Genomic DNA, 17,710 nt, shown 5'->3' with positions numbered 1-17,710 from the left:
AGCTGACAGATTCCCTTCAACTGACTCATTCTGAAAATATTCCCACTTAAGTATAGGTCATCCTGATCAAGTGATTTTGCTCTAAAACAGTGGTCTTCAACCTGCGGACCTTTGGCTGTCCGGGCATGCTGGGAGTTGTATGCTGGTAGTTGTAGCATGATGGGAGTTGTATGCTGGTAGTTGTAGCATGCTGGGAGTTGTATGCTGGTAGTTGTAGCATGCTGGGAGTTGTAGCTCTAAAACATGATGGCTTCAGATTGGGCTGACTGTTCAATATGACAGGTTACCGTTAACTACTCAGTGACCACAGCAGTCCACAATATTGCACACGACTCCCGGTACAGCTATAAACTGCAGTCTTAGCGCTATAGTTAAAATCCGTCAGTTGCACTTTAGCCCTAACAATGTTTTCTGAACAGTGTGTCTCTAGTTGTGGCAAAACTACAACTCCTAGCATGTCCGGACAGCTAAAGGCTGTCCGGGCATGCTGAGAGTTTTAGTTTTGCAACAGCTGGAGGCACACTGGAAAACACTGTCCTAACCTAATGCTACCTGTATCCTAGACCATTGGTCCTCAGCTTTCAGGACATAATGGGAGTTGTTGTTTCACTACAGCTAGAGAGCACAGGTTGGGGGGGGGGGGACACTGACATATAGAAGGCATATAGAAGCCACGCTGCATCTGTAATACGGAAAACTGTATTTTTATTTTTTATTTTTTTGCAACTGCTGGAGGAACGTAGATTTTTCTTTTAACTTTTTGGCCAGACCAAGCTCCAGTGCATAGAATGGTGCTCATTTTGTAAGGGTATGTACAGATTTGGACTTGCCTATTCAAGTTGGTTGGAAAAAGGAAATTGGTATTTCAACTTTTGTTTGTTTATTATAAAATGTTTTGCCTTTTGAGTTGTTTCCACAAGAATGTAAACAATTAGAAGTTCAATCTATATATATAAAACTCAACGTATGTGTGTGTGTGTGTGTTGTGTGTATGTGTGTGTGTGTGTTGTGTGTGTGTGTGTGTGTGTGTGTGTGTGTGTGTGTGTATGTTCCACAAAAACTTCCAAACGGCTAAAGATATTAACATGAAACTTGGCACACATGTTACTTATATGTCAACAACAAACATAGGATAGGTGATTTAACCCTTACTTACCCCCATTTGCCAAGGGCGGGGTTTATGTTTAAAGTCCCATACAAGTCTATGGGAAATATGTTACTGCATAACTTCCAAACGGCTGGAGATATTTCGATAATACTTGGTCACATGTTACTTATATGTCAACTTAAAATATAGGATAGTTAATTTAACCCTTAACTATCCCCATTTGTGAGTGTCTGGGTTTTTGTTTAATGTCCGATGCAAATCAATGGGAAATGTATGTTCTCACATAACTTCTGTACGGCTGGAGATATTTCAATACCTGGTACACATATTACAGGTCGGGATATGAGGACGGGATGGGAGGTCAAGATAGGAGGTCGAAAGCTTCCTCCTTTGTTTATTTTCCTCCCCAACAAGGATTAGGAAGGAAAAACCGGGCAATGCTGGGTACTCAGCTAGTATTTTATAAAGAATAGGTTAATATACAGTCATACCTCAACCTACAATAGTTTCAACATACAATGGTCTTTTCTGGACCATTGTAAGTTGAAACCAGACTCAACATACAATGTACAGACAGTCCAGATCTGTGAAACGTGTCAATGGCTGGAAGAACTGACCAATCAGAATGGGCAATTTACTGGTAAAACCCCTGTATTACTGAAGCGTATGCACTGACTGATGTCTGGTAGCGCCCCCTACAGTACAGGGAGGTATTACATGTTCTGTACTCTTTACCTGTACCAGGATTAGCTGCTCCTTTGGACACCAGGTGAGGGCGACTCCATGTTACTTTTTTAGGACATTGTGTACTGTACAGGACCGCGAAGAAGCTCCTGTCGTCTACATAGACCAATGTTTCCCAAGCACGGTGCCCCCAGCTGTTGCAAAACTACAACTCCCAGCATGCCCGGACAGCCTTCCGGGCATGCTGGGAGTTGTAGTTTTGCAACAGCTGGAGGCTCTCTGCTTGGGAAACACTCACGTAGACAGTGATTACAGCTCCCTGCAGATCTTTATTACTTTTATATGTAAGGATTTGCTTTATCTTTATTAGTTATCTACTTATTTTTCTTTAATTCTCACTTTTTTTCCCTATTTTTGGATGACATTTTGGAGGCTTCAGAACCAATTACCAGGTTTCCAAGAAGTTCTGGTCTCAACATACAATGGTCGTCCCGGAACCATTTAATATTGTAACTTGAGGGACCGCTGTACATAGGATTGCAGACAATAGCTGTACGTCTATCCGATCTTGCTGAACCAGGCAGCAGTACAGTTTTGCTCTTTGAATGGAGTCCAAGACTTGTTGGAAAAAGAGGTGGAGGCAAGTTCTGTCCAGTCGTCTGGCTTTATGACTGAAATGAATTTCTATACACAAACATGGGGGTCACTAGGAGGCCAGGCCGTGTAAATCCGGATAACGCCCCCTTTATTGACTTGTGTCTTTTCATTTGGATGTCCCTTGAGCCTCTTGGGGATGCCGTGTTCAGTCCACAGTCATTTGTGGGCTTGAAAACCAAATTGATGACCAGATGATTTGCAGGGGCAGCAGGCCGAATCCTTTGTATTGGTATTTGTCACTTCTAACCCATCAGCTTCTCCGGGATCCAGATCCTGGCCAGAGATGATTATTCACAGATGAGCAATAGGAATGGAACTGGTTTAGCAGAGTCGTCCAGGTTACACCCACACAGATGTGCAGAAGATGTGAGCGGTTTCGTTGTGTACCATCCTTGTGCAAGAGCTCAGGTTACACATGGCACATAGTATAAGCAGGCGAATTCTGTCTCAATCCACCAGGGAATTAATAGTTCAAATTCTGTTTTGGCCATGTCTTAAAGGGGTAGTCTAGCCTAGAAAAATGTTATTCTATCCAAAGGATAGGGGATAAGTGTCTAACCGCTGGGGGTGTAACAGCTGGGACCCCCACGATCTCCTGCCTGGCGCTCCGGCTGTGTTGCCCACTACAAAAAGTGGAAGTCCAGAGGAAGCCGCGTGTGCGGCGAAACGGTCATTGTCCTGTTCCCCCGTGTCCACTCCCGATGTCTGTGTACCCCCGTGTTTTGAATAAAGAAGTCATTTGGTGTTAGCGCATCGAGTGCCGTGAGTCTTCCTTTTGGTTTGGAACCACTACACAAAGTGATGGCCCCTCCATGGGAGAGCCAGAGATACACAAGTACTCGCTCTCTGCACACGGAGCACCCTGCAGGAGATTGCGGGGGGTCCGACTGCTGGGACACTTATTCCCTATCCTTTGCATAGGAAATAAATTTTCTTAAACTGGAGTATCCTTTTAAGGCTGGGTTCACACTACATTTTCTCCCATACGGGAGCGCATACGGCAGGGGGGAGCTAAAACCTCGCGCTCCCGTATGCCTTCGTATGCGCTCCCGTATGTCATTCATTTCAATGAGCCGGCCGGAGTGAAACGTTCGGTCCGGTCGGCTCATTTTTGCGCCGTATGCGCTTTTACAACCAGACCTAAAACTGTGGTCAACCACGGTTTGAGGTCCGGTTGTAAAAGCGCATACGGCGCAAAAATGAGCCGACCGAACGTTTCACTCCGGCCGGCTCATTGAAGTGAATGACATACAGGAGCGCTCCCCCCTGCCGTATGCGCTCCCGTATGGGAGAAAACGTAGTGTGAACCCAGCCTAATTCTTGGTGTACACATTATGGGGGAGATTTTTCAAAATCTGTCCAGAGGAAAAGATGGTGAGTTGCCCATAGCAACCAATTAGATCACTTATTTAATTTTTCAGAGGCCTTTTCAAAAATAAAAGAAGCAATCTGGTTGCTATGGGCAACTCGGCAACTTTTCCTCTGGACAGGTTTTGATAAATCTTCCCCCTATGTACCTAAATAACAGTTTGTTGGGATGTCTCAAGGAGGGGCACTTTTCTTATTTATTTTTTAGAATCTTGCCAACCATATGATCCAGGCACAGCCAGGTCTGCCGAGAGCCAAAGACCCCATCCTCCTAATAGGTAAAGGTTTGTAGAAAAAGAGAAATTTTGCTCAAAGGAATGGATGAACCTGGCTATGAGTGGTGTAGTGTCTCCTCCTGAATCCTATTGTATGTATATGTACGCTTCCTGAATAAAGTTTTTACAGTCAATACAGCACGTGGAACAATATTTTTATTAAAGGGGTACTCCACTGGCCAGCTTGGAACTAAATGTTCCGAACGCTGTTTTCACACTGCGAGGGTTGGCCACGCCCAAGCGTGAAGTCACGGACACACCCGCTCAATGCAAGTCTATGGGAGGGGGCGTGACAGCTGTCACGCCCCCTCCCATAGACTTGCATTGAGGGGCATAGCCGTGACGTCACAAGGGGACATGGCCGATCCCCGCAGCGCGAAAACAGCGTTTGGAACATTTAGTTCCACGTTGGCCAGTTCATTTAGTTCCACGTTTGGCATTAATGTATGTCTCCGGGGAGACTCTGCCTGTAGGCTTGAGGAAACACTGGTGTGAAGTTCACAAATGTGATTAAATACACTAATCTTTTCCTCTTTCATTTTGCCTGCGTTTCAGAATTTGTGAAGCAGTTTGAGCTTTAAGAAGCAATTTTATTTGAAGGTACAACTAGTATTTTTGTTGCTTTAAAAAAAAAAAAATCATTAAGCATTTTCTGTTTAAAAGTCTACCAAAAGATTTTAAAATCCTGCATGATTTTAGTAACCACTTCAGAGTTTTTCCCCTAATGCTCTCTGTTTTCTCCATTGTGGTGCACAGCTGTTTTCGATAATCATGAGTTCAAGGGGTAGAAGCAAAGCTGGACTGTTTGCCAAAAGTACACGCAGACTCTCTCCCCCCTTATTTGTCTGGCCATTCACAGGAAAGCACAGCCACCTTCTCCTTAGGCTCCTTTCACACTATAAAGTTGTTCCGTTAAAAGATCCATTACAAACATCCGTTAGGAAAGCCTTAATAGCGGATGTTAAACGTCCGTTACAAAATCCCATTCAAGTCTATGGGATTTTTTGATTATCCGTTATGAATAACGGACGTTATTTGTGACGGAAGAAAAAACGGCACATGCACTAATTTTCCTTCCGTCACAAGAAATGGGTAAATTAACGGCCGTTGTTTTTAACATTGAAGTCTATGGCAAACGGATGAGCCTTTATGTCATCCATTTGCACCTGGTTTATAATATCCGTTATTACTTCTGAGCATGCTCAGAAGAGGTGACATTAGCAGATTCCTGCAGAGCTGAGGGACTACCACTACTCCCATCATGGAACAGAATTGTTTCCATGATGGGAGTAGTAATTCCCTGGCTGTGGGAGTCTGCAGACAGCTGGGGAGGCTACATTAGTGTTTGTACTACAACTAGGGATCATCCGATAATCCGTTTGGCCGATATTATCGGCCGATATTCACGATTTTGGACATTATTGGTATCGGCAACTACCTTACTGATATGCCGATTATGACCAGCCCCCCCCCCCCCCTGGTCTGAGATGACCGCCGCTGCCCCATTGCCTCCCCATCCTCTGGCCACATACCGCCTCTGCTGCCCCATTGCCTACCCATCCTCTGGCCACATACTGCCTCCGCTGCCCCATTGCCTCCCCATCCTCTGGCCACATACCGCCTCCGCTGCCCCATTGCCTCCCCATCCTCTGGCCACATACTGCCGCTGCCCCATCGCCTCCCCCATCCCCGGTGTTATAATTACCTGTTCCCGGGGTCTGCAATACTTCTGGCTCCTGCGGCGTCCTGCGCTGCAGGGGTATATGTATATAGATGCTCTGGGGGGGGGGGGGGGCAGACAAATAGCGTTATCTGCCCCCCCACAGTGCTACTATATACATATGCCGCCGCAGCACTATGTATGAAAAGTACTTTTCACATATAGCGCTGCGTTGACATATGACAAATGTGCTGCACGTATAGATATATATATGCGCTGTGGGGTTCATGTCTTTATTAATGCGCTGTGGGGGGCATATTATAATTGCGCTGGGGAGCTAGCTATATAGGCTATATGTTTGACCCCCCCCCCCCCCCCCCGTAGCGCTATATATCTTGCCCCCCACAGCACTTTTAATATACATATGGCCCCCGCTGCCACTCACAATGTTCATTTTAAAAACCCCGCAGAGAGCCCTCAGTACTGCTGATTCAGGGCTTCCCGCGGGGATTTAAAAAGGAAAGTTAAAACACACTGATGCATCGCAGGACCATGCTGCCCGCTCCCCTGCTTAATAACTTCTAATCACATTGGGTCTCAAAAGTGAGACCCGGTGCGATCAATCCTTCAGCCCCTGTACTACAACCCCCCATCATGGAACAGACTCTGTTCCATGATGGGGATTGTAGTACAACACTAATGTAGCCTCCCCAGCCACCGGCAGACTCCCGCAGCCAGGGAATTACTACTCCCATCATGGAAAAAAGTATTTTCCATGATGGGAGTAGTAGTCCTGGCTGCGGGAGTCTGTAGGCAGAGGTGTTAAAACGGCTGTACATGACGGATGTTGTAATGGGTCTTAATGGATGAATATGCCCTTTATTTTGACGGACATTATTCAGCCGTTAGCACTCGTTACTTCACCCGTTATTATATATTTGTTTTTACACAGAAAACAGAGGTTTAATAACGGATGAATGCTGATTGTGTGAAAGAAGCCTTATTATTATGCCATAGTGCTGTGCTTAGTCTGTTACTCTACTAGACTGATATTCATACAATACACTAATATAATTATCATGGGGGGGAGTCTCTGATGCATGGATGTGGATACTCTAACCTGTGATCAATGATGAGTAGAGATGAGCGAACTTAGAGTAAATTCGATTCGTCACAAACTTCTCGGCTCGGCAGTTGATGAATTTTCCTGCATAAATTAGTTCAGCTTTCCGGTGGGCTGGAAAAGATGGATACAGTCCTAGGAGAATCTTTGGCAGGAATGTATCCACCTTTTTCAGCCCACCGGAGCACCTGAAGGCGGAACTCATTTACGCAGGATAAGTCATCAACTGCCGAGCCGAGAAGTTCGTGACGAATCAAATTTACTGTAAGTTCGCTCATCTCTAATGATGAGCATTGAGTGAACATACTAAGGGAGCAAGAGATGAAAATATTAAGGAGGCAGTACTGTGTATATACTGTAGAAGGAGCACAAGGCACAGCTGCCCAGAACTCTTATAGTGGTCAGAGATGAGAGAAGCCTTGATTTACCTTTAGTTTATAGACCAGTCTCTGTGTCTCTCTTTCTTTCTCTTGGTGTCCCTGTTACTAGAGAGGACTGAGACCATTAAGTTATATTTCCCTTACTCTGGCGTACTTGAAAAGTGCACTAAAAAATAAGTATTCTCATTGGAAAAAAATAAAAACAAATGGGTTGCACATCTAATGAAATTCATGTGCTTATTTTGTTGTTTTTGTAGCGCATGCGCAGTAGCTTCTGGTTACCTCTCTGCTTCTCTATTGAAGTGACTAGAGCAGCAGCTCCCTGGCATGTGCAGTAGCCTGAAAGCAATCCTGTTAGTTTCCTAGTTTACCTTACTTGTCCTGTCCTCTTCTTTGGATAAAGAGGGCAGGTGGCAAGGAAGATCAGGAAACAGGACTAACTATTTCAGAATGCGAGAAATGGCTGCGGTTAGCTATTCACAATGCTGCTTATAGCTGCATGTTAGCAGAGCCATGAATGCTGATGTAGAAGGTAACTTGCCAGGTGATGGGGGCAGTGGGGTTGTGTTGACCTGATTACAAACCTATAAAAGTTTTGGACCGAGAAGCTGGGAGAGAGTTACAGGAGTATATAACATAGGTCACTAGTGTCTTGTGGTAGGGAATACAGTGATCCCTCAACTTACAATGGCCTCAACATACAATAGTTTCAACATACAATGGTCTTTTCTGGACCATCGTAAGTTGAAACCAGACTCAACATACAATGCTACAGACAGTCCAGATCTGCGAAACGTGTCTATAGCTGGAAGAACCGACCAATCAGAATTCACTGGTAAAACTCCTGTATTACTGAAGTGTATGCACTGACTGGTGTCTGGTAGTGCCTCCTATAGTACAGGGAGGTATTACATGTTCTGTACTCTTTACCTGGGCCAGGGATAACTGCTCCTTTGGACATCAGGTGAGGGCGACTCCATGTTATTTTTTTTAGGACATTGTGTTTACTGTACAGGACCCCGAAGAAGCTCCTGTCCTCTACATAGACCAGTGTTTCCCAAGCAGGGTGCCCCCAGCTGTTGCAAAACTACAACTCCCAGCATGCCCGGACAGCCTTTGGCTGTCCGGGCATGCTGGGAGTTGTAGTTTTGCAACAGCTGGAGGCTACCTGCTTGGGAAACACTGATATAGACAGTGATTTACAGCTCCCAGCAGATCTGTCTTACTTTTATATGTAAGGATTTGCTATATATAGATATAGATATAGATATAGATATATAGATATATATATAGATATATAGATAGAGAGATAGAGAGAGATAGATAGATAGATAGATAGATAGAGAGATAGAGAGAGAGAGAGATAGATAGAGATAGATAGAGAGATAGATAGATAGATAGAGAGATATAGAGAGAGAGAGAGAGAGAGAGAGAGAGAGAGAGATAGATAGATAGATAATATATAAATTAGTTTTCTACTTATTTTTCTTTAATCCTCATCCTATTTTTGGATGACATTTTGGTGACTTTTGAACCAATTACCAGGTATCCATAGAGTTCTGGTCTCAACATACAATGGTTTCTACATACAATGGTCGTCCTGGAACCAATTAATATTGTAACTTGAGGGACCACTGTATTGTATAGGTGGTATCAAGATCAGCCCACCTCCTTGCCACGATAATAAGTTTTTGGCAATTATTAATCTATGTCTATAATGTTATAATATGGGCACGCACTGTCCGAAGGGTTTACTGTGACAAACCTTATAGAGGAATAGCTGGAAATGGAGTTGATGATCCATTACAGATTATAAGGGTCTATTCAAACAGCAGAATTCCTCCTCAAATTAAAATCTATAGACTTCTATGGGATTCCACACTCCCATTCACACTTCTGAATTGTCTCTTGCGGAATTCTGCTAGCGGAAATCCAGAAGTGTGAATGGGAGTGCGGAATCCCATAGAAGTCTATGGTCTTTCCGCAAGTGGAAATTCTGACGTGTGAATAGACCCTGCGAGATATCAAGAGAATGAAAATGTTCTTTGTGGAGGACCCACCATTCGGGCCCCAACAGAGGTCTGATAGAAAGATGTTCGTTTTGTTCTTACAATATTTCTTTAATATTCTGTATGTGATGGGATTATTGATTGTGAAGAATGTAAACTGATCTCTCCTCGGCTGAGTAATGTTATGGCTTTTACAAATGGTGGTGGCTGACAACGTTTTCTGATGCCAATTTTTATATGCATTTTACATTCAAGTAGGTCAAACACGTAAATGAAAATGGGGATTGTGGTGTTGGCACATATTATGGATTTACCGTATTTTTCGTCGTATAAGACGCACTTTTTCTTCCCCAAAACTGGGGGGGAAAAGTTGGTGCGTCTTATACGGCGAATACACCCCTATCGGGTCGGTCCTTGTGGCCATCAACGGCCAGGACCCGCGGCTAATACAGGACATCACCGATCGCGGTGATGCCCTGTATTAACCCTTCAGACATGGCGATCAAAGCTGACCGCCGCGTCTGAAGCGAAAGTGACACTAACCCGGCTGTTCAGTCGGGCTGTTTGGGACCGCCACGGTGAAATCGTGGCATCCCAAACAGCTTACAGGACACCGGGAGGGACCTTACCTGCCTCCTCGGTGTCTGCTCCATGCCGGGATCCCCTGCATGGCCGGCGCTCTCCTTCGACGTCGCGCACGCCGTCCCGTCATCCAATAGGAGTGGCGTGCGTAGCGACGTGATGACTGCGACGGAGAGCGTGGATCCCGGGGAAGATGATGTCCGGAGCGTCGGGGACACCACAGGGACAGAGATGGAGCGACATCCAGGGCAGCGGTGACGGGTCCGGAGAGGCGGGGACACGTGAGTATTACCTCCTACCAGTGGTCTTCAACCTGACAGCCGTTGTCTGTCCGGGCATGCTGGGAGTTGTCGTTTTGCAACATCTGGAGGTCCGCAGGTTGAAGATCACTGTTGGGTGCAGAATTTTTTTTTTTTTTTTTTTTTTACTAGATTTTGCACCTTTAAAATTGGGTGCGTCTTATATGCCGGTGCGTCCTATAGGGCGAAAAATACGGTAAATACAGTGTGTTTTTCTGTATGTTACTGCTCATGCATGTAAAATGTAATTCTCTACCTTCGCCTGACAGATACTCTAATATAGTATGGTTATCTGCACAGGGTTCTTCTGTTTTCCCTCCATTCAATCTGTACATTTTTTATGTAAAAGAAGAATTTAGATTCAATTTACCCCATTGTTGAAATCCATGGCCTAGATTTACTGATACTTTCTTGTTAGACAGTGTAAACTAAGATGGCAGCCTTCAAATGCAGTTTTATAACCTTTTCACACATTTAGCTTGTCTATGCCTTCATTTTAGCACTTGGATTCGCCAGCAATCCAAACTCCCTTTTTACGAAGCCAACCACCCTATTGAATGAGGCACAAAAATGTCAGTGTCTAAGACACACAAAAAAAATGTGGCGAAAGTCATGTAAACCAGTTTTTGCCACAAATTGCGCCAACTATTTGTAGTAGTGAATCTGTGTACAGGGAGTGGCTTTAGTAATTACATAGCCCATACCTTGTCTATTCCTCTCATGGGATTATGTGGCCAGATCACATCTAGTATATAGCAGGATACTGGTCCAGCACCCAGGAAAGGCAGCAGACTGTACTCTATATAGTAGAGCCCTGCGCAGGACAATTTTTTAAAATCCCGTTCCCTCCCACTCCCGATGAATTTTTGACTATCCCTGCCTGCTCCTGGAGGGTGTTTGTTCTGCTCCCGCAACATGTGTGTCCAATCCCGCCAACTCTTTCTAACATTGATCCAATTGTTAAGGCTATGCCAAAAATATTCAAAATAAAAATTAAAACCTTGTCTGTTCATTGCTAAAACCCTAGTATCTTTATCTGTAATATACACATGATGGTATGTGTGCAGACTGCATGGCACCCTTGTCTGTACACTGCTATACACATTGGGGTATGTGCAGACTGCAGAGCATTGCACCCTTAGTCTGTGGGTGCGTTCACACTGAGTAATTCAAGAGGAATTCACGAGGAATAATTTCGGTCAAGAAATTGTTGCATTCTCCATCAAGCGAATTTCAAGTGGAATTTCCATGCGAAAATGAAGAGGAATGAAGGAGGAGGCTATTTAATCTACTTTTCTGAATTCGCTTGAATTCCGCTTGAAAACGATGTCGGGCAGAATATTTTTTTTATACCATTGACTTCTATTGAATTCTGCTCGCGGATTCCGCTTGAAGAATGAACATGTTCTTTTGTAAAGCGGAAAGGAATTCAGCGTCGGAATTCTGCTAGCAGAATTACCGCAGTGTGAACAGGACAGCAGAAATAACATTAAAGTCAATGGGTAGAGGAGATGAGCATTAATTTGGAGCGGAGAATTCAAGAGGAATTACTCGAGTAAATTCCTCTTGAATTGGTCAGTGTGAACGCACTCGTACAGAGTCTGTACTACAGACACTAGGGTGCAACGCTCTGCACATACCGATATGTATATAGTAGTGTGTGTGTGGTAGACAGACACTGCTATACACATGGAGGATATGTGCAGAGCATTGCACCCTTGTGCCTGTACAGACACTAGGGTGCAATGCTCTGCACATACCCCATGTGTTTTCTGTACGTACCCGGGCCCGCACCATGGCAGTAACCGTGGCAACATAAACTTTGCTCTGAGCATGCTCATTGTACAACTGAGCCTGCCGACATAGGTGAGAAAAGTGCGCAGTAGAAGTGAGGTACTCCAGAGCAGGCTGAGGCTTCCCAAAATAGAGGCGCAACGTAGTACAAAAACGGGCAGCAACGGGGGAGGAGACTACTGCGCCTTCTGATTGGTCAGCACAAGGGTGTAGCGCAATGGAGGATGGGACAGAAATTCTGGGCGTCATCACTCATTTTACTTGTTTCACAGGGGTTGTGGCGGTGCGGGAGTGCGCAGGATTTGCGCCCACAGCAGCCTCCTGACCGCCCGTATGTTTTGGGTTGGGTCCTGCGTGATGCAGGGTTCTACTATATAGTAACAGGGAACGATTGAGATGATTGGTTTACAAAGCCATAACATCATCTACAGCGAGCAGCATGGGGGAGATTCTGTGACAACAGCAGGTTGGGGGTTTTATCTGTTTAATTTTATTCAGTAAGGAGCACTAGGATCAGATTAAATTGAGGGGAAAAATAAATAAATAAAATAAATATATATATATTGGAGGTAACCTTGGTCTCACAACTCGGTCAAAGCCTCTAGCTGCATCTTCCACAGTGGTGGAACAGACATTGTAACAGGTATCCGATGAGAGGCAAGAACTGTGTAAAGGAGCACTGCTAGGAAGAGTCTTAGAAGTCTGAAACTTCTCTTGACGTTGCGTTTTAAAATTGCACTAGTTTCTTCCTTAGATCCGTAGATAAAATGTGTCTTATAACAAGCAAACTGACCTGGAACTTCCACTTTGTTGCTACTGTAAGTGACTGAATATATATATATATATATATATATATATATATATATAATATATATATAAAGTGAAAAAAAAAAAATATATATATATATATATATATATACACTACTTGTCTCCTCAGAAGACAGTTACAACAGTCTAGGGCAGTGTTTCCCAACCAGGGTGCCTCCAGCTGTTGCTAAACTACAACTCTCAGCATGCCCGGACAGCCAACGACTGTCCGGGCATGCTAGTAGTTGTAGTTTAGCAACAGCTGGAGCCAACCTGGTTAGAAAACACTGGTCTAGGAGATGGTTTCAATTTAGAAAGATTTTTCACATACCATCCTAGAAAACAACTTGAAAAAATACGAGGGTAGAAACTGGGTTCCTGACCCATCAGACACTTTTTTGGGGGTTTCTCCATCTGTTCAGTAATATGTCTGCTTGCTGATAGAGTTGTGGCTTGGTGCAATCTGATAGAAATCATGTGGGAAGAACTTCTTCAAGGGGTACTCCGGGGCTAAGACAACTTATCCCCTATCCAAAGTATAGGGGATAAGATGCCTGATCGCGGTGGTCCCAACGCTGGGGACCCCCGCAAGCTTTCATGCAGCACCCCGCGAACATAGCTCCTGGTCTGATGACCCACAATCACGTGGCCAGAGTATCGTCATAACTCCGCCCCGTGTGATGTCACGCTCAATGCCCGCCTATGGGAGGGGGCGTGACGGCGATGTTAGCTCTGGAGGCTGATGATAGTGGAATGCTGAATGAAAGATTGCGGGGGTGCCCAGCGGTGTCCTTTGGATAGGGGATAAGATGTCTTAGCGCCAGAGTACCCTTTTAAGCGAAGACTACTTCAGAGCACAAAAGGTAAGCGGCACCAGCAACCAATATCTTAATCCACCTATGGACCAAAGACAGCTGTGGGGGTCTGAGTTCAACAACCCGCGGCGGTGCTAGGACAGAAGGTAAGTGTCAATAAATAGTACGATCAAAGAAAAAACAAATCCTGCACTCACCGCACAGTACGGGTATCGCGGCCTCGGATTCTGGATCTCCTCGGATGGCGTCCCACGCCATCCGAGGAGGTCCGGAATCCGAGGCCGCGATACCCGTACTGTGCGGGTGAGTGCAGGATTTGTTTTTTCTTTGATCGTACCCTTTTAAGCGACTGGTCATTTTCTGAATTTCTAACCACTCATCACTTCTACCAAATAAAACACACAAGGTACATTCATCAAGCAGTCACAGCCTAGTGTGGAATCTCACACGTTGCCTTTCGCCTCTTTAGAGCACATTTATCATATAGAATAGCTTTGCTATCGTCAATAGAACAGAGGTGGGACATTTCTGTATCTAATAAACTTTTATTGGAAAAGTACTACTGCTATGTTGGAGTTCATCACTATATGCTATATACTCTTTGGGCACTGTGACAATCCTCTGTGAGCGCTGCCTATCTCCCATTCTTCCTCTATATACACTGCGGATCATGAAAGGGGTATTCCAGGAAAAAACTTTTTTATATATATATCAAATTGCTCCAGAAAGTTAAACAGATTTGTAAATTACTTCTATTATAAAATCTTAATCCTTCCAATAATTATCAGCTGCTGAAGTTGACTTGTTGTTTTCAATGATGAGGTCACGTCCCGGGAGCTGTGCATGATGGGAGAATATCCCCATAGGAACTGCACAGCTCCCGGGACGTGACATCATCATTGAGCAGTTAGACAGAAAACAACAACTCAACTTCAGAAGCTAATAACTATTGGAAGGATTAAGATTTTTTTAATAGAAGTAATTTACAAATCTGTTTAACTTTCTGGAGCCAGTTGATCTATAAAAAAAAAAAAAAAAAAAAAAAAGTTTTGGCCTGGAATACCCCTTGAAGCTGTAAACCATTGGAAAAACTGCTGCCATTCAGCTAAGGCTATAAAAACTTGTAAACTCGATTGTTAGCTTAAAGGGGTACTCTACCCCTAGACATCTTATCCCCTATACAAAGGATAGGGGATAAGATGTCAGATCGCCGGGGTCCTGCTGCTGGGGACCCCTGGGATTGCCGCTGCGACACCACGCTATCATTACTGCACAGAGCGAGTTCGCTCTGTGTGTAATGATGGGCGATACAGGGGCCGGAGCATCGTTACGTCATGGCTCCGCCCCTCGTGATGTCACGGTCAGCCCCCTAAATACAAGTCTATGGGAGGGGGCGTGGCGGTCGTCACGCCCCCTGACATAGACTTGCATTAAGGGGGTGGGCCATGATGTCACGAGGGGCGGAGTCATGACTTCACGCTGCTCAGTCCCCTGTATTGCCCATCATTACGCACAGAGCGAACTGCGAACTGCAGTGGGACCCCGGCGATCTGACATCTTATCCCCTATCCTTTGTATAGGGGATAAGATGTCTAGGGGCGGAGTACCCCCTTTAAACTTCAAACATGACTATGGGATTCTACTAGGGAAATCATGTTTTATAATAAACTTCCTGGATCCTCCCACTGCCCTATCTTCAGCAGCAGATCAGGACACAAACGGTTCAGTACAGTAGACTGTTTGCTTCCCAGCCAGTAGTCCTGTGGTAATGGCATGTATGTTGCCTTTCTTTCCTTCAAGTATAAAATACATTCACATATTAATACAGAGGAGTCGGGGAGTCTGAGTCGGAAGTACAGAAAACTTCGGAGTCGGAACATTTATCTACCGACTCCACAGCCCTGGTCCTACATGTGAAGCCCCTCTCCATTTTTTTTCTAGATTGCTACCTAAATTAACTTTATTGCCTGAGCTAAGTGGGATGTCCTGCCAACTCTATGGCGCGCCGCATGAAATGAGGGATATATACGGGGTTCCCAAAGGAGTAGGAGGAAGGGCCATCAGCGCCCCTTTGCCAATGAGCTTTGGCCGATACAAAGTGGCTGGTAGTTCCTATTATTAATGTACAAGGAGAACAAGAATAGGGTACCTTAATGCGAGAAATAGTGAGATCTAGCTTCTTTATATCATGCTAGGTCGCCATGACAACCTATCCAAGCTAGGATGAGTAAGTAGGACTTTGACATTAATCTAGACATGAGCTAAAATCTATATACAGTGTGGGATATTTATCAAAATCTGTGTAGAGGAAAAGTGGAGCAGTTGCCCATAACAATCAATTGGATTCCTTCTTATGTACATTATAGGGAATCAGTGTCTGAGGGTCAGACCCCTGGGGCCCCTCATAATCTCCTGTTCAGGGCCTGTCTTACTTATCTGCCCTAGGTGCACTCCGGTCCCTACCTTCTTGGACGTGGGAAGTGACGGCCAGATCGGCCAACCACCGGCCTACGTGATGTCCCGCTGCAACCGGTGATCGGCTAAGCTGGCCATCACTTGCCAACATCTAGAAAGGTGGGAGCAGGAGCGTGCTGAGGATGGGTAAGTAGGACGGGCTTCGTACAAGTGATCATGGGGGGCCCAGCAGACACTCATCCCCTATCAGACACTTATCCCCTATCCACATAAGTTCAGTTCCATGGTGTCATTTTTTAAAAAGGCCACTGAAAAATAAAAGCAATCTGGTTGCTATGAGCAACTGCTCCACTTTCCTCTGCACAAGTTTTCATGAATTACCCTTAGTGTCTATATAAGAGTAACAATTTACTTATAAGGCTTAAACAGTCGCAGGGTTTGCATTTTTCTTTTTATAGTCTGTGTGCGCCAACTTTATAAAAGTGGGTGTGGCTAAGCACAAACAGTCAGACTTAACTCACTCTCTCCAGGAATACTAGTACTTATGCCAGCACACATATGCATGCTTAGCTGTTGTAGATTTCAGCTAGTAAGTCAACCCCAGTGGGGGAGATTTATCAAAACCTGTGCATAGGTAAAGTTGACCAGTTGCCCATAGCAACCGATCAGATTGCTTCTTTAGTTTTTAAAAAAGGCCTCTGAAAAAGGAAAGAAGCAATCTGGTTGCTATGGGCAACTGATCAAATTTTACTTTTGCACAGATTTTGATGAATCTCCCCCAATTTGTTTGTATCTGCTGGATTTTGATTTGCAGCGGTGTGGATCAACAGGCCAGTTGCAATAAATCTGCGGTATTTCTGGCACAAAAACTTGATATATTTTATTTTATTTTTTTCTCCCCTGTGATATGTTGTGTGTTTTGATATGTTATAGAATTTTGAGCTCTGTTCTGATTGGTTTGTGTCTAAGTGTTCAGAGCCAGAAGAATTGTGCACTTAACGCATTGTCTCCTGGAATTGTTACTTTCTATCGTAGTGGCAGGATACACATGAAGGAAACATTTAAAAACAATGTAAACAATCTTGGCCCAGGTTTATCAATCTGTCTGACACAAAAATGTGTCTGATAGCAACCATTCACTGCTCATCTGTTATTTGTTTCAGAGCCATTTGAGAAATACAGAATGAGCTGTGATAGGCTGCTATCTGTATGAGATAAGACAGATTAATAAATCTGGGCCACTGTTCGAACAGTAGCATTTGAAGGGAATCGGTCATCAGCATCACCTACACTTATTGGTATAGGCCTGTAGTGCAGATGAAATTGATGACAATGGTACTTACTGTTTGCTGATGCGTGGCTCTGTTTCTCTGTTATTCCCAGTTTTATGATTGTGCAAATTAGGTGAATTAGCGCATACTTAAGCCCGGAGTGCACCATGCCATCCAACATGGACCCTTAGAGTAAACTCCCTCCTCCCCTGTGAAATTTCTCTTCTGATCAGAGAGATTTCACTTTATATCGCCTGTGGCAATGGCTGCGCATGCGCAATCGTTGCTGACAGGTGATATGAAGTGAAATCTGTCTGCTCGCGAGAGATATTTTACAGGGGAGGAGGGAGTTTACTCTACAAATCCAGGCTTGCAAACACCCCGAGTGTACCAAGCCATTTAAAGGGGTACTGCAGCCAAAATGAACTTATCCCCTATCCACAATTTACGGAAAAACTTCTAG

At 44.5% G+C, this 17,710-nt stretch overlaps 1 protein-coding gene across 9 annotated transcripts in view; it reads left to right on the top strand.

Moving 5' to 3' along the window:
• HYCC1 (hyccin PI4KA lipid kinase complex subunit 1) overlaps positions 1–17,710 on the top strand; it is a 369,003-nt gene that overhangs the window by 224,797 nt on the left and 126,496 nt on the right. Inside the window, exon 1 of one of the 9 annotated variants that reach the window (XM_056519771.1) lies at positions 4,670–4,692. The exons of the other annotated variants lie outside the window; for them this stretch is intronic. The gene's annotated coding sequence lies outside the window, so the exon portion shown is untranslated. Of the gene's footprint in view, positions 1–4,669; positions 4,693–17,710 lie in introns of those variants that run through there. 9 annotated transcript variants of the gene reach the window in all.

This window comes from Hyla sarda, chromosome 5 (genome assembly GCF_029499605.1).
Source record: "Hyla sarda isolate aHylSar1 chromosome 5, aHylSar1.hap1, whole genome shotgun sequence".
Taxonomy (NCBI): Eukaryota; Metazoa; Chordata; class Amphibia; order Anura; family Hylidae; genus Hyla; species Hyla sarda.
This window is presented reverse-complemented; position numbering and strand designations above follow the sequence as displayed.